General features: G+C 37.4%; 1 protein-coding gene across 7 annotated transcripts in view; it reads right to left on the bottom strand.

The window, feature by feature from the left end:
* Positions 1-15339, bottom strand: part of pam (peptidylglycine alpha-amidating monooxygenase) — a 392585-nt gene extending 377246 nt beyond the window's left edge. For 3 of the 7 annotated variants that reach the window (XM_028805293.2, XM_028805296.2, XM_028805297.2), the window contains exon 1: positions 15140-15339. The gene's annotated coding sequence lies outside the window, so the exon portion shown is untranslated. The remainder of the gene's footprint in view (positions 1-15139) is intronic. The other 4 variants (XM_028805295.2, XM_028805298.2, XM_028805300.2 and 1 more) reach the window with 2 other exon arrangements.
* Between the last annotated feature and the right edge of the window lie 8899 nt (positions 15340-24238).

Here is a 24238-nt window from a genome sequence, read left to right as displayed (position 1 = left end):
CAGAAATTGCCCGATTTCCCCCACCTTGCACCCTCCACAATGCTGGAAAAAATACTGCTCAATTCCGAGGAAACAAACACTATTTCCGCAATATATAAAATCTTATTAGAGTCCCTACCTTTCAAAGATCCAAGAGGACATTGGGAAGAAGATCTCTTAATCAATATATCAGAAAAGGAGTGGAAGGTAGCAAAGCAGAGAATTCACTCGAGTTCTATATGCGCAAAGCATAGAATTATTCAACTAAAAATTATATATCGAGCTCATCTGTCTCGCTTAAAACTGTCCAAAATGTTTCCAGGCCAGGATCCAACCTGCGAGCGCTGCAACCAAGCTCCTGCCTCACTGGGTCACATGTTCTGGGCCTGCACCAAACTAACATCATTTTGGACAAAAATTTTTAAGTGCCTCTCAGACAGCCTTAGTATCACAATCCCTCCTAACCCACTAACAGCTGTGTTTGGTGTCCTTCCTGATGGACTTGAATTGGAGAAGGACAAACAAACGGTGATTGCATTCACTACACTCTTGGCACGCAGACTTATTTTGTTAAATTGGAAGAATCCTAATTCTCCTCTTATAAGTCAGTGGGAAACTGATGTTTTATATTATTTGAAATTGGAAAAAATCAAATTTTCAGTTAGAGGATCTGTACAAAATTTTTTCAAAACTTGGCAGGATTTAATCAATATTATTTTAGAATAAGAGAATTAACTATTATTGCATTTAACTCCCTTCTCCATCTCTTATTTATATAGATATTTACTTCTCCCCTTCTTTTGTCTAATGTTGCCTTATTAAAAAGCTTAAAGCAATTTTCCTTTAGCTAAGCTCTCCTTCTCAGGGGTGGGGTTTGATTTGTCTTCAAATTTGTTGGGTTATAAATTGATCTGTTTGTATGGAATGATTACAATGAAAATTAATAAAACAAAAATATTAATAATAAAATTACTCGCATTTTCTTTATATGCCATGATTGCAAGACGTAAGATGCAAGACACCTTTATTGTCACTATACAATGAAATATCATTTGCAGCAAGCCTATAGATGCCTTAGATAAAAGTATATAAGAGTAGATAATAAACTCAGTAAACATTAAACTACAGTATGAGAAGCACGGTTACTATTAAGAGTTCCAAATATACACAGTAAAATAAAGGTAAATATGTAAGCATAAATAGATGAATAATAAATGATGTCACAAATAAATGAAGTCACAGTGAAGATTATAGTCAATGTAATGGTCATGAGTTTCAGATGGGTCATGTATAAGTGTGTGACTATGTACGGATGATGCAGAAGTTCGGTTCGATCACTGGTGGTCTCTGTTATTGGAAGGGGCAGTAATCGCTGTGCATTTAATAGGCCAATTGCTATGAGGTAAAAGTTGTTCTTCAGCCTCGTAGTGCAGGCATGCAAGGCTCTGAAGCACCTGCCAGAAGGCAGAGGTGTAAAAATGCTACGGCAGGGGTGGGTTGGATCTTTACAAATGTTCAATGCTTTTCCGCTGCAGTGGGTAGTGAAAAGATCTTCCAGTGATGGTAGCCAAATGCCAGTAATTCTCTGAGCCATTTTGATGATATGGCTGGAGGGCCTTCTTGTTCTCAGAGATACGGCCAGAGTAACAGCCAGAGTAACAAGCTGTAATGCAGTATGTGACGACAGACTCTGTGATGCAGACTCTGTGATGCACCTGTAGAAGTTAACCAGCAGCTGTTGTGGGAGTTGTGCTTTCTTCAGTCTCCTCAGAAAGCAAAGCCGCTGAAGACCTTTTTTGGCAAATTGCTATCATGCTTGTTGTCCATGACAGGTTCTGGCTAATGTAGACTCCCAAGAATCTGAAACTCTGGACCTTCTCCACCCTCTCACCATTAATGCTTATGGAATGGTGTCCACTGTAGTTCAGTCTCCTGATGTCCAGTATCAGTTCATTTGTTTTCTTGGAATTGAGTGGAAGTTTGTTGTTGTGGCTTAAACTTCAGATTCTTGACCTCTTCGTCATTATTGGAGATCAGGCCTATCATGGTGGTGTCATTTGCAAACTTTATTATAATATTAGTATCACGGTTAGGTTTGCAGTCGCTTGTGAATAATGGAGAGAGCTCACTACACAACTCTTTTCTTTTGTGAGAAAATCTAAAATCCAGTTACACAGGTGTGAGTTGAGACCCAAACTGTTTAGTTTGATAGTCAGTTTGTTGGGGAGGGGGTGGTGTTGAAGGCAGAGGTTTATTTAATGAACAGCATTCGTACATAACTGTCCTCTGTTCCAAGTGTCATAGGGCAGTGTGAAGGATCAGTGAGACAGCGTTCTCATTTGACTTGTTTGCCCTGTAAGCAAACTGGTATTGGTCCAAAAAGGTGGGGATGTTTTTTTTTTGTTTTTTTTTTTATATCTTTTTTTTTTTTTTGATATATTTTTGTTTTTTCTGTCCACCCTGGCCATCGGACCTTACTCCTTTTCTATGTTAACTAATATTGCCTTATTTTAATTTATTTTGTCTTTTATTTTTCTTTTCTTCATTATGTAAAGCACTTTGCGCTACTTTTTGTATGAAAATGTGCTATATAAATAAATGTTGTTGTTGTTGTTGTTGTTAATGTATCTTAGGACAAGTCATTCAAAGCACTTCACAACAATAGGGGTCAGGGCCACCGGGCAATACTCGATCTGGGAACAAACCACTTCCTGTTTTGGAATAGGGGTATAGTGATCCCTAGCTATATCTCGCTTCGCGGCTTAACTCTATCGCGGATTTTATATGTAAGCATATTTAAATATATATCGCGGATTTTTTGCTGGTTCGAGGATTTCTGCGGACAATGGGCCTTTTAATTTCTGGTACATGCTTCCTCAGTTGGTTTGCCCACTTGATTTCATACAAGGGACACTATTGTCAGATGGCTGAGAAGCTACCCAGCTTACTTCTCTCTCTCTCTCTGACTTTTTCTGATCCTGACATAGGGGGATTGAGCAGGGGCGCTGTTCGCACACCTAGACAATACAGACGCTCGTCTAAAAATGCTGAAAGATTATCTTCACGTTGGCTACCTTCTGTGCGGCTGCTTCGTGAAGCGACATGCTGCACAGTGCTTCGCATACTTAAAAGCACGAAGGGCACGTATTGATTTTTTTATCTGTCTCTCTCTCTCTCTCTGCTCCTGAGGAGGGGGTGTGAGCTGCCGCCTTCAACAGCTTTGTGCCACGTTGCTTCGCATATTTAAAAGCCAAACAGCCCTATTGATTTGTTTGCTCCTTTGAAGAGGAAGATATGTTTGCATTCTTTTAATTGTGAGACTGAACTGTCATCTCTGTCTTGTCATGGAGCACAGTTTAAATTTTTGAAAAAGAGACAAATGTTTGTTTGCAGTGTTTGAATAACGTTCCTGTCTCTCTACAACCTCCTGTGTTTCTGCGCAAATCTGACACCTAAGCATGACAATATAAAAATAACCATATAAACATATGGTTTCTACTTCGCGGATTTTCTTATTTCGCGGGTGGCTCTGGAACGCAACCCCCGCGATGGAGGAGGGATTACTGTATTGATGAATAACATGACCCCAATTTGTTGATTCAATATCATCACCAGATGCCCCTGTATAAATATGGCTACAGCTCAAGTATAAAGCATCCTTCTGTTGCATAAAAAATACAACTTCTTAGCATTAGTTAATTTACTTTTCAGGCAGGCCAAGCACCAACCTCATTTCGGGTTTCCTAATTTTCTTTTTTGACTTTCATTTTTGGTTTTGCATCTGCCAATTTTATACTTTGCCTTGCTACAACTACAATTCTCGTTAACAGTTTTATGTCTTGCCATTTTCAGTCACTCACAATCACCAAGAAACTGCAAAGGAAAAATCCAGTAAAGAAATCGCATAGTGGGGTATGGCTATGGCACATTAAGGACACTGCCCTGTTGTATAAAAAGGTGATAAGGGAATGTAATTTTAGGCCAGTTAGCTTAATATGCATCACAGATATCTTTTATTAAATTACTAAAAGGCAAAAGTATTTTAGCTGATGTCAACATTTGATTAAGTGGAGGTGAGCATGTTTCACAAATGTGTAGCAATGTAGGGATTACCATGTTCAGTCCAGTTGGGTGAAAGTAGCTGTGAGTTTTTCTTCCAACTTAATTTCTTAATTAGAAGCCATCACTCAATTAATGTTCAAATAATATTTTGTCTTCATTTAAGTTAATTGTGTGTTAAGTTTCTCTGTTATTTTTGTAAAGTCTTAAACAGCTAGATTCACTGTTTTACTTACTCTCAAATTTAAACTAGTTGCTAATTAACTGTGAAACAAAATGACAAATAGGCCAGTGACTCACTATCTAACTTGGTCACATTTACATGTGTGTTTGTCATAAAGTGAAATGGAAGAGACAAAATTGGAATTGAGAAAAAATAGTATGCTCCGGGGCACATATCCTAGCCAATATCCTCAAAGAGAAAAATATATATACACTGTATAATAATGAAAATATTAACAAACCACACAACAAGATATCAAGCTCCATTATTGGCAAGTATCAAACGGAACCTGCTATCACTGTGGCCTTCTAGGACTGAATTTGGGACCCCTACTATAATTTTACAAGAAAACAACAAAACCATTTAATGATAGGAGGACATACAGTATTTATCCAGATTATTAAAAGGCTTTCGATAAGGTAACATGTGAGTGATAAAAATAAAACAACTGGGAATTCAACGTACATTATTAAGATTAGTGGAAAACTGGTTTAAAACACAGAAAGCAAAGAGTTTTGGTGCATGGGACTAAATTGGGTGATGTTAACACTGAGGCAAAAATCAAAACAGAATGAGAGCAATATAATTTAAATGTGGGCAGATATTTGGCACATGCCATTTAATGTGAATAAATGCAAGTTTTAACACATAGTAAGTAAAGAAATATTAGATATAATTACACAATAGGTGTCCAAAACTTGCAAGTACTCCTTATGAAAAAAGCCTAAAGGTCGCAGTGAACTAATCCCTTAATGTGCCAGACTGAAATTAAGAGAAGTGAAAGAATATTGTGAAACTTAGAACACTTGGTCAAGTACAAATCATGGAAGGTTATGTTTAAAGTGAACAACACACTTGTGAAGCCTCATTTTTAGTATGATAAAAATCACGATGCAAATCTAATGTTTTGTATGCACTACTCTTCATTATTTGTTTTGTCTACTTCTTTGTGCATTTCAAAATGATTTAAGATATTATGATTTCACTTTGAATTTATCAATTTTATGTTATTCAATATTTTTGACATTTTGGATTTGTTTATAGAATTTTCACACTGTTCGTGTTTTAACTTGCTTTTGGGTTGTCCGATTTGTCCTTAAATATTACACTATTGTAAAAATAGGTGCAATCAATTACAGCTTGGTAGGAAGTTAACATTCAGTGCAAAAAAAAAAAACTACCCAATTCAAAAATGCTTGTGCTTTATTCCAGATAAGAGCCAAATTTCAGCGTAAAATTTTCCAGACATCAAACATTAAGTCAGCTGCAAAAACATATCAGGACAAAAAAAAAAATAGAATGCAACACAATGCTTCACAAAGCTGTACGCTCCCCGTAATGTCAGTGAAAACAGCAAACTTCAAATGTATACATTTAGTTTCTATGACATGCTCAATAATAGCGCAACAGATACTTGCAAAATAATCTTACATCTAGTGCTGGGCGGTATACCGGTTCATACCGAAAACCGTTTTTTATTTTTTTTATGATACGGATTTTTCTTATACCGCAACACCGGTTTAAATTGCCTAAACGACGTTCGGAACGTGGTGCAGCAGGAAACTGTTCAAGTGGGGACCTTTTTCACTGCTACACCGCTAAACACAGATTTGTTGCACTAGGGCTCTTTTTCACTGCTACACCACCAAATAGTGGGCGGTAGCATAGGTATGCCGTGCAGTGAAAATGGACAAAGAGCCAAAAAAAAGGAGTCACATCTGTCGCCTGGAGATGCTTTAGTTTTAAAAGGTCAGATGTGTAAATACTGTTTCTATACTACTGGATAATACTGCAAGCCAAGTTTTACTTGTTTTATTTGTTTTCAATACAGTGTAATGTACCTAGGTACTGTGTAATATTGTGACATGTTGACTTTATTCTCGTACTTTGTCATTAAAGTAGAACATCGTAAACTAAACTTCATCGTAAAATGAATATTTAATTTACTAGATTTTCTCAAACCCCATCATAAGTTATATAGCACATTAAATGCTTTGTGTTAAGTGTTCCCCGAGCTTCTTAAACTGACATCCTCTGCACTAAGAGGAGGCACCGGCAGCGATCGCCGCACAGAATCCATTCACATGATATTCATGCTCTCTGAACATTTAAAATGCCAAGATAAATACTTGATATAATTTTCATGGTGAAATGCATTAAAGCATGTATTAATCATGTGGGGGCACAGCGGCGTGGAGGTTGCACTGCTGCCTCGCAGCAAGGGTGTCCCGGGTGTACCCTGCCTTGCATTTGCATGTTTTTCTGGTGGGTTTACTCGGCGTGCTTCAGTTTCCTTTCAAAGTCATGTAGGATGTGGGGTTTTGTTATGCTATATTGACCTTGCTAGTGTATGTTTTGCTCGTATTCATCCTGCAATGTACTGGCAACTCGTTCAGGGATGGACACAACCCTGAATGGATGGCATAATTAAACATGTATAACGAAGATATTTTTAAAGTTCTGAACACTCCATGGGCTAAATTTATAACTAGTTTTAATTTCACAAAGACATTTATCATGTGGTGATTGGTTATGTGGAGAAAGAAAAAGGAAGGATAGAAATTGGGGTTTTGGTACCTCAGATAGAGACAGCACGCGTGCAATAAAGAAAGCCTGCTCAGAATAACATCCATTGAATTCTGTGTTCGTCTCTCCGACCACCAGATCACAAACCCAACATTTAAACAATATTTAAGTTAAACCTGTGCGATACCCATTCATACATCCAGTTTTTCAGAGCCTCGTCACACCTGCCATAAAGTTCTCTACACTGAACGTACACCGGGGACCCCTTACTGTGAGGAAGCAGCACTACCGCCACACTACCGTGCATCTTTAATACCTGCTTTAATGCATTTCACCATGAAAATTATATCAACTATTTATCTTAGCATTCTAAATTTTCAGAGAGCAGGAATATCATATAGTGAATGGATTCTGTATGGTGATGGCTGTCTCCTCTTAGTGCAGAGGAAGTCAGTTTAAGAAGCGTAGGAACACAACACAAAGCATTTAATGTGCTACATTAACTTATGACGAGGTTTGAGAAAATCTAGTAAATTAAACAATGATTTTAGGATGAAGTTTAGTTTACGACATTCTACTTTAATTATAAAGTAAACTATGAGAATAGAGTGGAAATGTCGACTTTATTCTCGACATATAGTTTTTTTTTTCTTCCCTGTGTCCGTATTTTTTTTTCTTCACCGTGTCCGTATTTTTTTTTCTTCACCGTGGCCCTAATACGATTCCGTAGGGCTATACCACAAATAGCATTATAAATGCAAGTTGCATTTGTATTATTTATGTATACAGCTTAGCTTGAAGTAAGGTCCATATTAATGCAGTTTGCCTAAATGATAGTTCAGTTGGTAAAGATGTCATCACCAAGATTGCACTTGTTTTATTTTATTTTAATTTGGTGAATACTGTGTAATGCACCTGGGCGTTTGAAGCCTTGAAGTAATAGTGCAACTATCAGTAATAATACAATTATTTATTTTATTGTTATTATTTATTAGTTTAAATATTATGCAGTTTAATGATGGTAAAGTTGTTTAAAAAGTCACTTTAACGTGTCAGTGGACAGAGATTGTTAACATTAACAGAAAGTGTAGTTGTTTTACAAAAAATATTTATTTATTCCTTTTCTAAGACATGTTCAGTGCAATACAACTTTTGACAAGCACTTCTGGATATTTTCCTAAGTCTAAATACCTCTTTGGATGGTTGAAAATATGTTGTCAAAATTCTAATTTAAGTTTTTGCAAAATTTGTTAAATAAAAAGGTTCTATATTTTGACTGCATCTGTCATGCAATGTGATTTCCTTCTCTTCATTAGTGCCACCCCCTTGAAAAGTATCACTTTATGGGGCAATGCAAAGCTGTATTAATACTTGTGTGCACATTAAAATGTTTTTTTTTGTACAATGTACAATGCTCTTGACAGTGGAATAGGTTATTCTTAGCCAGTAATTGCACTGGAAAATGTGTTTAACATCCACTCATGCATGGGAAAAAAAATACCGTCAAATACCGTGAAACCGGGATAATTTAGAAAAATACCGTGATATAGAATTTTGGTCATACCGCCCACCCCTACTTACATCACAAGGTTATTTACTTATTATTTCTAGGCAAATTGCTACCTTTATTTGACCAAAAATGTGGACAAGGAAAGACAGACTAAGCCATTATAAAATTATGCTAAGTTGCAAATGATCACATTATTCTTTCATAACTACTAAATATTTAGGCCAACTTATTGAACTATACACAGTAAAATATATATTTTAACAACAAAAATGATATGCCAACAAATGACAACTGAAATAAAAAAAAATGGAATATAAAATCATAATTGTAATTCCTCTATGCTATAGTTTTTTTTGAAATAAGAAAAAGAAAAAAAACACCAGACAGAAAGGGCAGCCAATCTCAACATATAACACAAAACCCACCTGCGTCCTATGATCTCTTCAAAAAAAAGTGAGCACACTCAATTAGAGGTCACTGGCACATTCTTCAGATTATAAAAGATTTATCATTTCTCAAAATTTCAAGATTTGTGAATTTGCTTGTCTTCATTTTTTCTTTTATTTTTACCCAGAATTACTTTAGGATATCTTTATGTAGCATGCTGATTTGTTGTCTATTTTCTGTGCTCTACGATAACTTGAGAGTGATAAGCAATATCCGGAAACATAAATGAACTATTATTTTCATGCTGAGTAATTGTTTAGATTAAAGTAAAATTATATTTGATCAAGGTGCCACTTTTTAACTTTTCCATAATAGGCAACCTACCTATCTATTAAGCAACTTGGTAGATAGCAGTAGACACATCTTGCTGTGCAATACTTTCATATGGTTAAGAATCACTCAATATTTTAAAAATTTGATTAAGTATTGTCCATAAAATCTAAGACATTAGAACTGACATCACTAACATTTATATTAAACACATTTTGCTTTCTTTGTTTTAACCTTGAATAGGCATTGCGAGAAAATGTGATAATTATAATTACATATTTATCCTCGCCCTGATCGACCAAGACATTTTTCCGTAGAAAATCAAATCACCTTAAATTTTTTTCAAACTCTGATAGAGCAGAAATACTCATACCAATTAATCATTGCACCTTCAAAATTATTAATAAGCCATGTGGTACATTTGTTTTACCATCCAAGTTTACACATCCTTTCAAGGCATACTTCGCCCATTTAAGAAAGGCTAATTTAATTAAATGGAAAATCTATTAATACTTGCATGTATTCATTCATTCATTCACCTCTCATTCTTATCATTCTTATTTTCCATCTGCTTGCTCTGGTGAGGGTCGCCGTGGTAACAGGCTGAGGCAGTCTGATCAGACCTCCCTTTCCCCAGCAACAGTCTCCAGCTCTTCCTGAAGAATTCCCTAGAGCTCCCAAGCCACCTCAGAAATACAAACCCTCCAGTATTTCCTCTCACTATGTTGTGCCCAGCATACCAACCCAATAGGTGCCAAAGGAGCATTCATCCTAGATGCCCAAACTCAATCAGCAGTTAACTCTTCTCACTCTGACATTCCCCAAGACTGATAAACTAAATCACCCTAAAGCAGAGAGTGAGCCCTGCATTTCCGAAGTGGAACCTAATTTTAGCTGCTTATACTTACAATCTCATTAATTTATTAGCCAAAGCATATGATTAAGATAAAGACAGTCAGCAGTCCAAGAACAGAGGTAACAGAGTCTTTGGATTCATCCTCTGAATGTGTAAGATGTTGCAACAGTTGTCTGTCCAGCCATCCATCCATTTTCCAGTTCATAGGCTATAGGTAATTAGTGCTTATCATGGCAGCACTAGACATATGGTGGGAATGAACCTTAGATGAGATGCCAACTCACTGCAGGACACACACATACCCACCCTTATCCATACGGGTACAATTTACAGTTGCCAACCTATTCAACATTCACATTTTTAGTATGCAGAAGAAACACTCACAAGGGCACCTATAAACCTGGATCCTTTACATAGGCAGTGTTAGCTACAGATGTAGCAGGTAAAAACTATGATATTTTTAAAACAAAGTGGCTGTACTTGTGGCTACTTTGAATCAGTAACAAAATGTGCTTGCTCTATATAGTCATTCCAAAATAAAATTACTGGTTAAGTGTTTCCAAAACTCCATGTTTGCTGGATATGTGTATATACAGTATCTGTTCAAAACACCACTTTGAAACATGATAGGTCACTCTAATGACAAAATTTCATTTATGGTAATAGCAGAACATAATCACTGTGATGCACTTAGCAGGGTTACTAAAACACTTTAGTAATCTGCTGAAAATAAATTAGCACATGTATTATGCTCATTGTGTTTTTGAAGCCAAACATCTGGCCTTTATAGTACAATGACAATCTGAAAATGCAATAAAACCCCAAATGGCACATAAGTGATTTGGAAGCTGCCTTAAATTAGAAGTACATTATCAAAGTTCTGCTCTATGGGTAATTTTGGATGAACCCAATGGCATAAGTCACAGCAAAAGTCTGACTGCTTACGTGAGAGGAAAAAAAAGGCAGTTGTTACAGTAATTTGAGAAGTTTCACTGCATAAAGTCAGTCTTACAATTCCACTTTTTAATAATAATAAAAAAAAAGTAAGAAGAAGAGGAGGAGGAGATTGGAAAAATTATACCATCAATAGTTTTTGAAAGCTGGAATTATAAACAGTTTTTTCATTAAGTGTTGCTAAGCAGTTTTAATCACAGAATAGAAAACATCATAACCTAGAGTCCTGACAAACTGACGTGTTGACAAACGGGAGGTTAAAAAAATGTTGTTTTTTTTGTAATTGTGAGATTTTAAATGAAGGTTTACTGAAATATCTTGTTATTTTTTATTTCTGGCTGTACTGATATGCTGTAATCATTTTTGCTTTTATTAATATACTGTACATTTAAGCAGAATTTGTTTTTCCAATTACTGAACACAAAATGAATAAACTGAGTATGTGCACATGTTAACATAACTGAGGTAGTCCATGAGGATTATATCAAACTTACTCTGAAATAACCCCCAAACTAAGAAACCCCCACCCTTTGGAAATACAAGGGAGAATCTCCCCTTGTCCAAAATAAAATTTAGCCCTTGTCCTTTACCCTTAGTGATGATTGAAGAAATTATACCCTAGAGCAAATAAACTATTATATTTGGTGTACCATCACCAAAACTACCTGAAAAGAAATCTAGAAGGGAAGATTTTAATGTTAACCTTTTGAAAATAGGATATGGGTCACATGCAAATGAGACAAAAAACATAAGCCTATGGGAGTGCTTATTGACCTTAAACCGATTTGATTCAATCAATTCTAGCTCTACAAATACAGAAGGAAAGGTGCACAGCAGTGGACTGAAATACTCCAAACCCTACAAAATATCTTTTCCAACCTCGGCCTTTTCCATCCAAAGCCCTTGACCCTTACAATATCCACGCAGTTAGTCAACTGTTCAACTGCCAATAAAGGCTGTGCATTGTTCCCTTTAAATCAGATATCAGAGTAACAGTTGGAGTCACATTTCTTATATTTTACTGCTGACCTTTCCCCAAAGTGTCTGAGAAGAGAAAACACTTAGAAAACACACTCTCTAGTCCCATTTTTGGGAAATGAAGACAACTACTGTAGTCTGCCAGTCCAGTTGCACCACTGCCACCTTCCACACAACACTAAAGAGTCACACTGACCTCCTTCTAGAATCATTATACTGGAATAAACAGAAGAGCTTATGCTTCACAAAGATCCTTAAATTTGTGAGGAGGCCTGTAGCCCTAGTTGGACAGTCTTTAATAAACTGATCAAAGACAGTGTAAAGGCAAGCAGTGACTCAACATTGATTGCTGCGTGACTTTAAAAAACACCCAACCGAACCTAACTAAGAAGATGAAGCAGACCATTATTAACTCCAGAAGCCAAACACAGGAATGGCATTCACTGGATAGAACTTTCTGGCCTTGTGACCTACACAGTCCAAACAAGATCAACACAATGAAACAAAATGGAGTGCGGAGTTAGACATACACAATTCAGTTACGTGGTGGATGTCTGTAGAACTGATCCTGCTGGTTTAGAACATGGCAGTATTGAAATGACTAAATTAGTGTCTTATTGTACATGTGCACATAAGAAGGAAATATGCAATAGATTAACATGTCTTACTTGATAAAGTTGACAAGAATGAAAAATGTTATGATTCTTAACCATATGAAAGTATTGCACAGAAAGATGTAATGCATGCAAACATGAATACCCAAATAATTAAACAGACTGCGTATATGTGCTGGATGAGGAACTGCTTTCATAATCCAATATTTATTAATTACATTTTGCTATTTAAAATTTATTCTTTTCATTTAGCTTCTCACCTACTTGAGGTTCCAAATTTTATTTGCAATTTTCTGGATTACTTCTGAAACAGCTACCAAAGTTCATCAGTGCCTTATTTTTGGTCAGGCTTAATTATGTCACCTTTTATAATATACTGTAAATGGTAAGGGTATAACAAAGTAATTTAGCAAGGCTAATAAAAATGTTCCATATATCCCCCTAATAGCAGTCACTAAAGCTAGTTAACAGGAAATCTGATGCCATACAATGCAGTCATTCATAACTACCAAATGTCCACAGACAGAAAAACAAAGGATTATATTGTTATAAGGAGCAAATAGACATGCAACCTTGTCTTAGATAAACCCAAAGCAAAATTTTCCACCTCTGGTCAAAACATAAGGCTTTGTACAACTTAGGCTCTATTATTTGTTTCTGGATTAAAAAAGTGAAAGGGTTCACCTGTATTAAATGGATTCAGTGTATATTTTTATTACATTGCTTTTCACCATCAATTTGCGACCAACAGGTCTTTACTCCAAATGCAAACCGTAAAACTTTTTGGCATGGTTGGTTCCCTCTTCACAGTGGCACAGTGGGTCCTCCCTGTGTGGAGTTTGCATGTTCTCCCCGTGTCTGCGTGGGTTTCCTCCGGGTACTCCAGTTTCCTCCCATAGTCCAAAGGCATGCAGGTTAGGTGCATTGTCGCCCTGCCCGGGGTTTGTTTCCTGCCTTGCACCCTGTGTTGGCTGGGATTGGCTCCAGCAGACCCCCCGTGACCCTGTAGTTAGGATATAGCAGGTTGCATAATGGACGGATGGTTCCCTCTCTGAATGTGGAGCCTGAACTGGCCACATAATGTCCAAGCGAATGCTAATGCTTAAAGCCTGTGGTGGTGCATAAATGACAAGCATGCAACTACAATTTTACTTTTTTACTTGCCATTTTTACACACTTAATTTTTTGTTTTGTACAACACTTCCTGTTCATGCAAATCAGAGCAGCAAGTCTACTGGACTGCAAGCACCTAGTGATCATATTCAGAAAGCCTTCAATCTGTAACAAATCACAGTCAACAGACAAATATCTTTGGGATTAGTTGCTGTTCAACATATAGACAAACATTAAAATAAAAAAAATAATCTCAAGCCTTTATAAAAACACTGCATGAACTTACTCCTTACCTACTAATTTGGTTAAATGAACCATAGGCCATATTTAATATGATCAAATTTACAAAAAATACTTCCTTTATTGTTATTGCTTGTAATCATAAACTCCATACACTATTTACCTCATTGTCATTTTAGTTCCTTGTCCTACTGGAAAATGTAATTCAGTCACCTGGTGCTGATGTAGTACACACCACTACCAAATATTTTATATTTTTTCCTGTAATATTTTTAATCAAAAATTCTATAGTCGCATATAGAATAGAATCGTAAATAGTTTTTTTTAAAACAGTTATGCCCGCAAGTGGCTGAAAGAAGTGTGCTTTAAACCACAATGTTGCCAGTTTAGTCCACGTCTCCAAATGCGTAACCAGAGGCAAACCGCAGCTCTCGCTATAAAAATGCATGTCTAGAAATGGGGCGGCTGGGATGAGACGGTCGTCACATCGTGCTTAAACCACAGCAGGGATGCACTAATGTTGATTAATGAGATGCGAAATACCTGTAAAAAAATGTGCTAAGGAGTAAATATCCATCCACCCATTTTTCAAGAGTCAAAGCCACAGGACCGGACTGAATTCTGGTATCAAGTGCCCGTTTCATGGTTTAAGCTGTGCCAATGCCACCTGTATCTACCAGTAAAAACAAAGCGGCACGTGAGATTAAAAAAGGGGCCCAGTTACAAATTACAAAATTTACAGAAAACAAAAAGTGTGGAATGTAGCAAAGAAAATGGCGTAAGATTAGCGGCACATTATCCTCCTAATGAGAAATGCGAACATTCATTTTAAAACTTAGAACTGTCTCCATTAAAATCTCACCCGCCCACTGTTTCGTTCGTTTTGCATTTGTGACGAGCGAAAAAAAAATACATGTGTACAAAGAAGTAAAAAAATCATTGGTAAATCGATGCTATTGTCACACGGTCACAAGAAAACTGAATATCATAGAACATCATCCAAATGTTTTAAATAATTAAACACAACAAAATCACAGCTGTGATTCAATTCACTGTTTTTGTTCATCCGAAAACGAAGCAACCAAACGACAAAGCATGGAGATCTTCTCACTTTATTAGACAATGTGGGTGAACTCGTTATAATAAGGCAGCTAAAGGTCTGACGTTTTACCAACAAACAAAGACAACAAAAACATACACGGTGTAAAAAGAGGCACTCAAGTATACTGCTCACTTTGACATTTACTTTAAATGCTTCTTGTCCGTAATGACAGAATGCTAAGTTAGGGGTACACTTTTCAAAAGTTGAGTCGTGAAAGAAACCACGACAAAGTGAAATAATTAAATAATAAGGTGCGATTTCTCTTTACCGTTCATTTCTGCCACTCATTTCAGCGGGTTGCTTTTCTTTTTTTAGCCTTTAAAACTCCTGAACACTTGTCTGTCTGCGAAGAATGTTTGCTTCGTCTTTCCAGGCACATATAATCGGCCCAAGATGACAATAGCCCGGAGATTTGACTGGAGCTCCGAGTCATCGATCGACATTTGACATTCCTCTCAGGTCCTCCTCCTCTGTCGGGAAGTGAGTGAGTGAGTGAGCGAGCGAGAGAGAGAGAGCGACAGAGGGACGGGCGAGAGACGAGACATAAACCACGTCCAACTACTGGCAATCCGTCAGCTGCTTCTTGGAATGAATAGTTGGACTTTGGTTACGTCAGGTTAGTTATTTATTAAGTAACATGTATCCACGCCCAAAAAACAAACATCTATCCATATTCACATAATTGTCTTTACTCTGATTTTACCTAAATTAAAGGATTGTCAGCTGCAAAATATCATGTTATTTTAGAACCAGTTCAATAAAGCCCGAACGTATATATAGAACTAGCGTAATTAAATGTCTAAAAATGTACAATATCTTACTTTAAAGGCCACCACTATACTGCCGTAGCAAACAGCCACTGGTCACTATGATATATGGCCACCAGTTAGTTCTCAGTTTCTTCATTTTGTGTCATTCTCAAAAATCACTTCACTAACTTGTCAGTACTGACGCTTAAAACCCCTTCTTCGGTTAAAAAAAGTCTTTAAACATGTAATAGTCATGCATTTACTCATAAAATAACTACAGGAAAATATCTGAATGATGTTTTCTGGTAAGTGCATGATCAAAATATCTTTTTCCATTGAAAATTCTAGTTGAAGCATCATTATCAAATGCAAAAGAAAAGAAAAACGATTTTTAAATTGTTAAAATTAATTATGTGTAATAATCATAAAGAAAATATACAGTCATGTGAGAAAAAGTATGTCTACACCATGAAAATTGATGACTTTTTCAACATATCTGAACAAGCAAACATTAGATCTTCAAGCAAACAGTGCCTGCAGATAAAGGTGATGTACTTGAATGAAAACAGAAAAAATGTGTTTTCAAGCAGTTTATTCAACAAAATTATCAATAGATGTATCAATAGATAGATCAATAGGTGCTGGAAATAAGTATACCCTTGGCCTCAGAAGCTGGTATTGCTCTCTTTAGCAGAAAAGACTTCTTGTAGGCATTTTACATAACTGCCCGCCAGTCTCTGACATCGACTTGGTGATATTTTTAACCACTCCTTCGTACAAAATCCCTTCAGTTGCAAGATGTTGGTGGTTATTTTTTTGCATGTTCAACCCGCATCAAATCCCCCCAACAACGTTCCAATGGGATTCAAATCAAGTCTTTGATTAAGCCAATCCAACACTTTCCATTTCTTCATATTAAGCGATTCTTTTGTGATTTGCTAGTATGCTTTAAATCATCGCCCTCCGGTGGGCTGGCGCCCTGCCCGGGGTTTGTTTCCTGCCTTGCGCCCTGTGTTGGCTGGAATTGGCTCCAGCAGACCCCCGTGACCCTGTGGTTGGGATATAGCGGGTTGGATAATGGATGGATGGATGCTTTAAATCATCATCATTGAAAGATCCACATCCAGTTCAACTTCAACTTTAAAACAGGTGGCCTCTCATTCTCCCCTCCTCGAACCGCCACCTTATCGTGGTGGAGGGGTTTGCATTTCCCAGTGATCCTAGGAGCTCTGTTGTCTGGGGCATTATGCCCCTGGTAGGGCCACCCAAGGCAAACTGGTCCTAGGTGAGGAATGAGACAAAGAGCGGTTCAACAAAAACCTCCTATGAAGAAGAAAAAATTTGAATGGCGTTTTTTCCTCGCCCAGATGCAGGTCACCAGGGCCCCCCTCTGGAGCCAGGCCTGGAGGTGGGGCTCAATGGCGAGTGCCTGGTGGCCGGGCCTACACCCATGGGGCTCAGCCGGGCACAGCCCGAAGAGGCAATATGGGTCCCCCTTCCCATGGGCTCACCAACTATGGGAGGGGCCAAGGAGGTCAGGTGCAGTGTGAGTTGGATGGTGGCCGAAGGCGGGGACCTTGGTGGTCCAATCCTCGGCTACAGAAGCTGGCTCTTGGGACGTGTGTCACCTCTCTGAAGGGGAAGGAGCCTGAGCTAGTGCGCAAGGTCGAGAGGTTCTGGCTAGATATAGTCGGGCTCACCTCGACGCACAGTTTGGACTCTGGAACCAATCTCATTGAGAGGGGCTGGACTCTCTACCACTCTAGAGTTGCCCCCGGTGAGAGGCGCCAAGCGAGTGTGGGCATACTTATTGCCCCCCGACTTTTTGGCATTCTAAGGTATAAACTTTCTTAATAAGACTATTTATTTGTCAGTACTTGTAAATGCATGCCAACCTGCTATGCTTGTTGTCAACTTAATAGTGTGTTTTAAAACTGGTATTTCCATCTCCTAAAATGTGAATGCAAATAGGTTTCATATGTTACTCTTGCTCTTGACCCTGTATATTCTGAAAGAAAAGTTATCAAACCAATTTTGTGACTTACTGAAAGTTACGATTAAAAAAATATATGCAAGCAGAAAACTGCAGAAGTGAAAAAAGAAATCTATGAAGGACATCCTGACTTTTTTCAGTGAATGAGGTTGTGTGGCTCATGAGTAAATGTGAAATATTTTGGCTCCCAAACAGCCTTTATTCAGGACAGTTACTGTTTTAAAAATCATTAACATTTTCAAATATTATGAATTATGATGGGTCCCTTTATGTTGTTTATGTTATTAAAAAGTACTCAAATACTACTTATTTTCCAATGGTTACTCATCTAGTATTCAAGTGTTCTTCCTTAAATTATTCTCCTCAATGCTCTTTTGTGTTTGTTTTCAGAATGTGCTAATGTGACAAGTTAGTGTCATCTCATGACAAGTGCAAGTTTGGAAGATATGCAAATTTAAACATTCTAGTAGGTTATCAATTCTAATAAATAGGTTCTCTATCTTTTGTCAATCCTACATAATATGTGCAGATGAAACTGGTAAAACATATAAAAGCTGAAAAAATTTAAATAAAGCTTGATAAGCCTATTGCAAGTACACTCCTGGGTATTAATAATGATAATCTACATTAAATAGTACCTAGTATACGCAGGTATATGCAGATAAATATAGTTCAATTTAATTAATTTCTTCAATGCACACATCTCACGGGATATATATGTGTGCATTGATTCATTTAGTCATTTATTAATCCCTTAAAAAAGTCTTACTTCATATAATCATAACATGAGTGTGCATAATATAACAACTTTGTTGTCAGTGAAGTTTATTCTTCACATTTAAGTCAGCATGGACTATATTATTATCTTTTGTGAAAGAACGAGTCTCAACACACTGAAAAAGGTTTGAGGCAGCCACCCATATATTGTTCCTAGCTGCAAAAGATTTAAATTGTACAACTGATGTTGCTTGTTTCAGTTCCCAGCATGAACTGAACTCAGTTTGCCAAGATGGAGGATTTTTAGTCTGTAACCCGGAAGTGACTTCAGTCTGGGTGCCGGAACTGGAAGTGACGTCAGTCTGGGAGCCGGAAGTGACGTCAGTCTGGGAGCCGGAACTGGAAGTGACGTCAGATCAGGCAGGTTTTCCCGTATTTGATCTGCAGAAATAACAGAAACAGGTTTAGAGCACCCTGCCACCCCCTGGCCCAGCGGGTAATCACCTCCACTTGGTCCATTCAGCTCGCTCCTAGTCGCACGTGTGTGACACTTTATAAGGATCAATTTAACAATTAGACATATGTGGCCATAGCACATGCAGTGTACAATTCAAAGACAGTGACAAATGTCAGAATTTTCTGTGCTTTATGCTCATTAAAAAATATTTAAATGTTAAATGTAAACAGTCTGATGCAAGCAATATTATACACTTAATCTTTTTCTTTTCATTCTGATTTTTTTCTAGGAAAGCCTAATACACAAACACAGAAGCAATATCGGTATAATAAGTATCAGTAATTGGCCATCTTTGCTGCCCATATGCCAATATCGCTATCAATCTAAAAATCCATATCAGTCATGCCCTACTTAGCTGGGAATCATGGAAACTGACCTTGGGGCTTCTGATGATACCAATGTAAGAAGCATTTTCATGTGCTGTGAGAAACTGCAAAAGATGATATCAACATACTCAGCTACCGGTGTCCTGTTTGGGTTAGAGAAGAGCAGAAATTATACTGTTTTTCTGCTTCCAATTTATATTTTTCTGGGTCAATGGAACTAGAAGGGGCAGTTAACTTGCTTTTCTTCTAAACTTCTCTTTTGGATTTCTGGTTGTACTTCTATGGTAAGTTCTTCCTGATGCATTTCCACAGAATAGGCTATGAGGCGTTATGTTTATGTTTCCTAGTAGCTCAGTTGCAGAATTTTTTACTTCTGTTGGAAATGTGCTGAGAAAAATACTTAAAGAAAGACTATCTCCTTTGTGTTTATTCACTAAACTCTATGATTCTATCATGTCCTGTCAAAACCTTAGGTGCAGATAACATATCTAGTGCATGACAAATTGACAGAGAACAGATTTAATTTTTAAGCGATGAGGTGTTTTCAGTAGTAATCCAAAATTAAAATCAGAAAAGCAATCCAAACCAAAAGTAGCAAGCAGAACACATTAAGTCTTATTTAGCAGGCAAAAGCCAAAAGAAAAACAGAACACAAATTAAATGGTTCAAGAAGCTAACCTTCTTGTGGCAATGAGTCTTTTACTTTAAAAAAAAAACAATTACAGATTCTTAAAGATCCACTTGCATTCAGTATCTTTTAAAGATAGCTGTTGCAGTGCCATGCCAATACATGCTCTAATAATTCATGGCACTGCATCAGAAGAAGCATAAAATGGCACAGGTGGCCAACATAATTTCTCAGAATTGTAAAAAATGAGCATAAATAAAACAGTAAAATTACAAAATTCCTAGCAAGTTAACAGAATATTTAAAATTGGAACATTTTCTTTACCTTCAAGTGGATTATGGGAGTTCAATGTTTAATACAGTTTGACTTTATGAAATAACATTTGCAGCTTTATAGAGGGGGGGCCAGTAGGAGGTAAAAATAACATGGTGTAGAAGAGAAGCAGGGCTACAAAGGTTTGTTGCTGTATACCTACTTTTAAGCACAACATGAGTCTATTATGATTTTGGGGTTTTGAATTGTTCTGAACTTTAATTATTTTTTAATTTGGATTTTGTTTTATTATTCTGAAAATAAATTATATTTATCTTTAATGTACAGGACAATACCACTCTGCCATTTTGTGTATCGTTTTGGATAGTTGTTACCACCATTTTATGTTTTTCTTAGCATGTTGTGACCACTAGGGGGTGTTACAGCACTCCAAACCCCAGACACAATTGCACAGGCACAAGTCCAGGTATAATAAAAGAGGTTTATTTGCACAAATACCTTACACAAAGGTTTGAAAAGTGGCATAAAAATAACACAATTCTTCTTTCTCTCTTTCTTCTCCTTCACCCCTCCCAGGCGAGCTTTGTCCGTCCTCTACAACCAAGTCCAACTCGCCTGGATGAGGTAGAGCGGCAGCTTTTACCTTGGAACTGAGAGTACTTCTGGTGCTAGGGCATAGTCCGATGGAAGCACTTCTGCGTCAATTTGAAAGGCTCATAAAGTAGGGATCATTAATCCCATCAGCTTCTCATAGGTGGCCCCCACGAACCCAATAAGGCTACCCCATGGGACTACAGGTCCCGGTGTTCATGAGGGAATCCTGACCCAGGGATACTGCGATCTATCATATCAGGGGACCCTGTCGGGACTTTAAGCCATCTCCCCCTGCCTTAATATGACACTGGCCTCCCACCTGGGTACTGTTCTTCAGTCCAACCCTGCTGCGATGCCAGCATGCCCACTTCTATAAAGGCATTTTCTGCCACCCTCCTAGTTTAGGCAGGGAACACCCTACCACTTTTTTTGCCTATTTGCCACGTGGGCCTTCTGGCAAGGTAAGGAAAGGGAGTCCATTCTGGCATATCAGTGTGGTGTTGCTGTCACATGATTGTCAGAAGTGACAAAACACATCACTATTGTGGGGCTATTTATGATGGTGGTGCACTACACATTCTATCCAGCTTTGTGAATACATTTTCAAAAATCTTTGCATGCAGTAGCTTAGATGGTTGATGAGGAATTCTGCTTTCTACATTGGGCTTTGGTGTAAAAATCCGACTAACTTTGTGGTTTTGACTCCTTTTTGTCTTGGCTTTCAAGTTTCCTCATTCATGCTTCTGCTAGTCCAACCCAGAATATGGAACAGCATATTGCTAATGTGAAAGCAGTTCTTTTGTGCCTTCAAAAAAAAACATTTGTACATAAAATTGGAGAAGAATGATTTAATAAAATATGAGTAATTTTTTTAGGCTACAGAATTACTAGACTAGGTTTAAAGATGGACTCGTTAAGTGTTCTTCTTTTTTATTATGGAAGGTTCCTGTGACTGTGAAACATTCAATGATTCATCTGTTTTCCAAAAAAAGAATGTTGATCTCAGTAATTGAAGCATTAACAAAGATATCCACCAATACATTTTTTTTAGCCACCAAAGGCTCATTTGATACTTTAAAAAATGTTCTGCACTACGTATAATGTTCACCACTCCTTAGTCCCATGGCCAGCAGTCAGCCATGTAATAAAAGGACAGCATTGTAAAAGACATACAACGATTGGCATAAATTGGCAGCTGTGGCGGATGGCCGGGATGCCTCCACACTGGGAGGACTGGGGGAGCCAGCCTATCCAGAGTGTTACCTCCCCCAGAGCACTAGATGGCAGCCCCCCTGGGTTGTAGCGGTGCCTAGGACTCCCGCAGGGTTTCATGGGAGTTGGAGTTTGGTGCAGCCCTGTTGGGATCTATGGGCGCTGCCAGGGGGTCATCAAGAGTCAATTTTTTTAAATGTTGTGGAGGTGTATAAATGAGCGCCAACCTGGAAATTCAATGCATAGGATATAGTCTTGACAAAAGAAGGAATGTAGGTGTTTTAGTCTACACATACAGAAAAGAGACTCATCTGTCTGATGTTTCATGTTTGTCATACCACAACAGAGTTGAAAAAGAAAAATGGAACAGCAAATTAACTCATCACATCTGGGAACCCTTTGCACAGGCGCGGGCAGAAAGTTCATTATTGTTGGTACTTTGTAAATGTGAAAATTCTGCATGGAGCTCTGTAATTTGCCTTCTCCTACGATTCTTGTATAATCTGACATCCTTGAGGTATCGAGATCCAGCAGCTGAAGTTGTATTAAGTTTGACATAAGCACTGACTAGAAGTCATATAATGTCCCACAGGATTAACTGGTCAAGCTACTATTGTTGTTCCATTCCATAATTCATCTATTTTAAATTTTAAATAGTATTTATGTAGTGTTTTTCAACCCTATTCTTGACTATTTAGGGGTTTTGGATTATGGAGATTCTGTTTATACTGGTTTATTTGAATTAAAGGAGTCAAAATAATTTTCTGACACCATCGTTTTTTCCTGTGGATGACACTTTTTTGCCAATCCCATTGTCTTGATGTAAGATCCAGATACCAGGGGTGTGGCTTTTAAGGTCACAACTCACGGAGTCAGATATGTTGAGAGGTTAAAAGGTCATCTCAACTTCTGTTTTGTATACAAGATTGGTTGGGAGCATGCAGTGATACAGAGCGTTGCCGCACCCACCATATTGCACTTAACAATTTCTAAAATCTTTTCTTATGATTTAATTGATATTTTTTACTAACACACATTTGAGTACTAATTCTTGACTTCAATTCTTATGTTTTATTTTGTGCTACACAAAAGAGAAATTTGACTTTCCAGTTTTGACCTTTTCAGTGTTTTGTTTTCTATGTCTCACTTTGTCATTTTTCTCTTTAAAATACTACCTATCCACATTGAACTAGTTCTTCTATCAGACAACAGTTTAAGACCTATACAGTTTGACTGAAAGAGGCATAAAGATTGTCTTTGCTTATTGTGATATCTGAAAGGATACACCAGGCATATTTTAAATAGCAACCAGAAGATGAAAATTCCAGTCAAAACAATTTTGTGTCAGGGTTCTAGTAACCAAAGAATCTAAATACAATAACACACACTATCTTGAAAGACTTTGTTTATTTATAATCTCAGATGCTCCAGAAATCAAACTGTCATGTTTGTGACGTCATGCACTACAAGCCAAGCACTCATTACCACAACAATATTGCAAACATCATTGCAGTCCCATAATAAAATGAGAATAAAATCAAACAGATGGAAAAAAATAAATAAATTCCAGAAATCAATTACAAATGACTGGCAGAGCTACTAAAATTAATGAAGTAACATACAAAAGCTTAAGATTAACTGTAACTAACAAAGAAAAAATAAAGTATCACAATATTGCTTTGCTTATCATGTACCGTGCATTTTTCCTTTATACTGTATATACGGTTGTACTAATTTTTTTATGTATAAATTGTGGCCTTCGGGGGGCATTCCAGCACCCCAAACCCCTGACACAACAACACACACACACACAGTCCAAGGTTCAAATACAGTACTTTTATTTACAAATGTATACCTTTTACAGGCGTCCTTCCTTCAGTGTCATAGCAGCTCTCACACAATATAATACAGCCCTATAGTCCCTCTCTTTGCTCCTTCTGTTTTTCCTCCACTTCTTCCAGGGGGTATTGTCCAGTTTCTTTGGAGACTTTCTATAGGATTTCCTCTTCATTTGTATCATCCTTCTGGTGCCCTTGACCCTGGCACCCTCCTGTCACCTAGATATCCTCTCACAATGGATTATCTTAAATCTCCTAATTATGGATATTAAGTAAAACATACAAGTTGTTTGTTATATTCATAAACACAGAGATACATAATGCATTAGCCAATATTATTAGTCAAGAACAGTTTAAAATTGCAGCATTGGATCTCTGTTTAATTTTGTATGACCAATGCTTTCCAGAAATGTGCTCCTGACAAATGATGCACATGATGCTGATCAATGTAATGTAAGCAAGTGGTAACTAAATATAAAGTGAGTCTACGTGCTCCATCTACCATGTTAAAATCTTAAAA

The sequence above is a fragment of the Erpetoichthys calabaricus genome, chromosome 7 (assembly GCF_900747795.2).
Source record: "Erpetoichthys calabaricus chromosome 7, fErpCal1.3, whole genome shotgun sequence".
Taxonomy (NCBI): Eukaryota; Metazoa; Chordata; class Cladistia; order Polypteriformes; family Polypteridae; genus Erpetoichthys; species Erpetoichthys calabaricus.
This window is presented reverse-complemented; position numbering and strand designations above follow the sequence as displayed.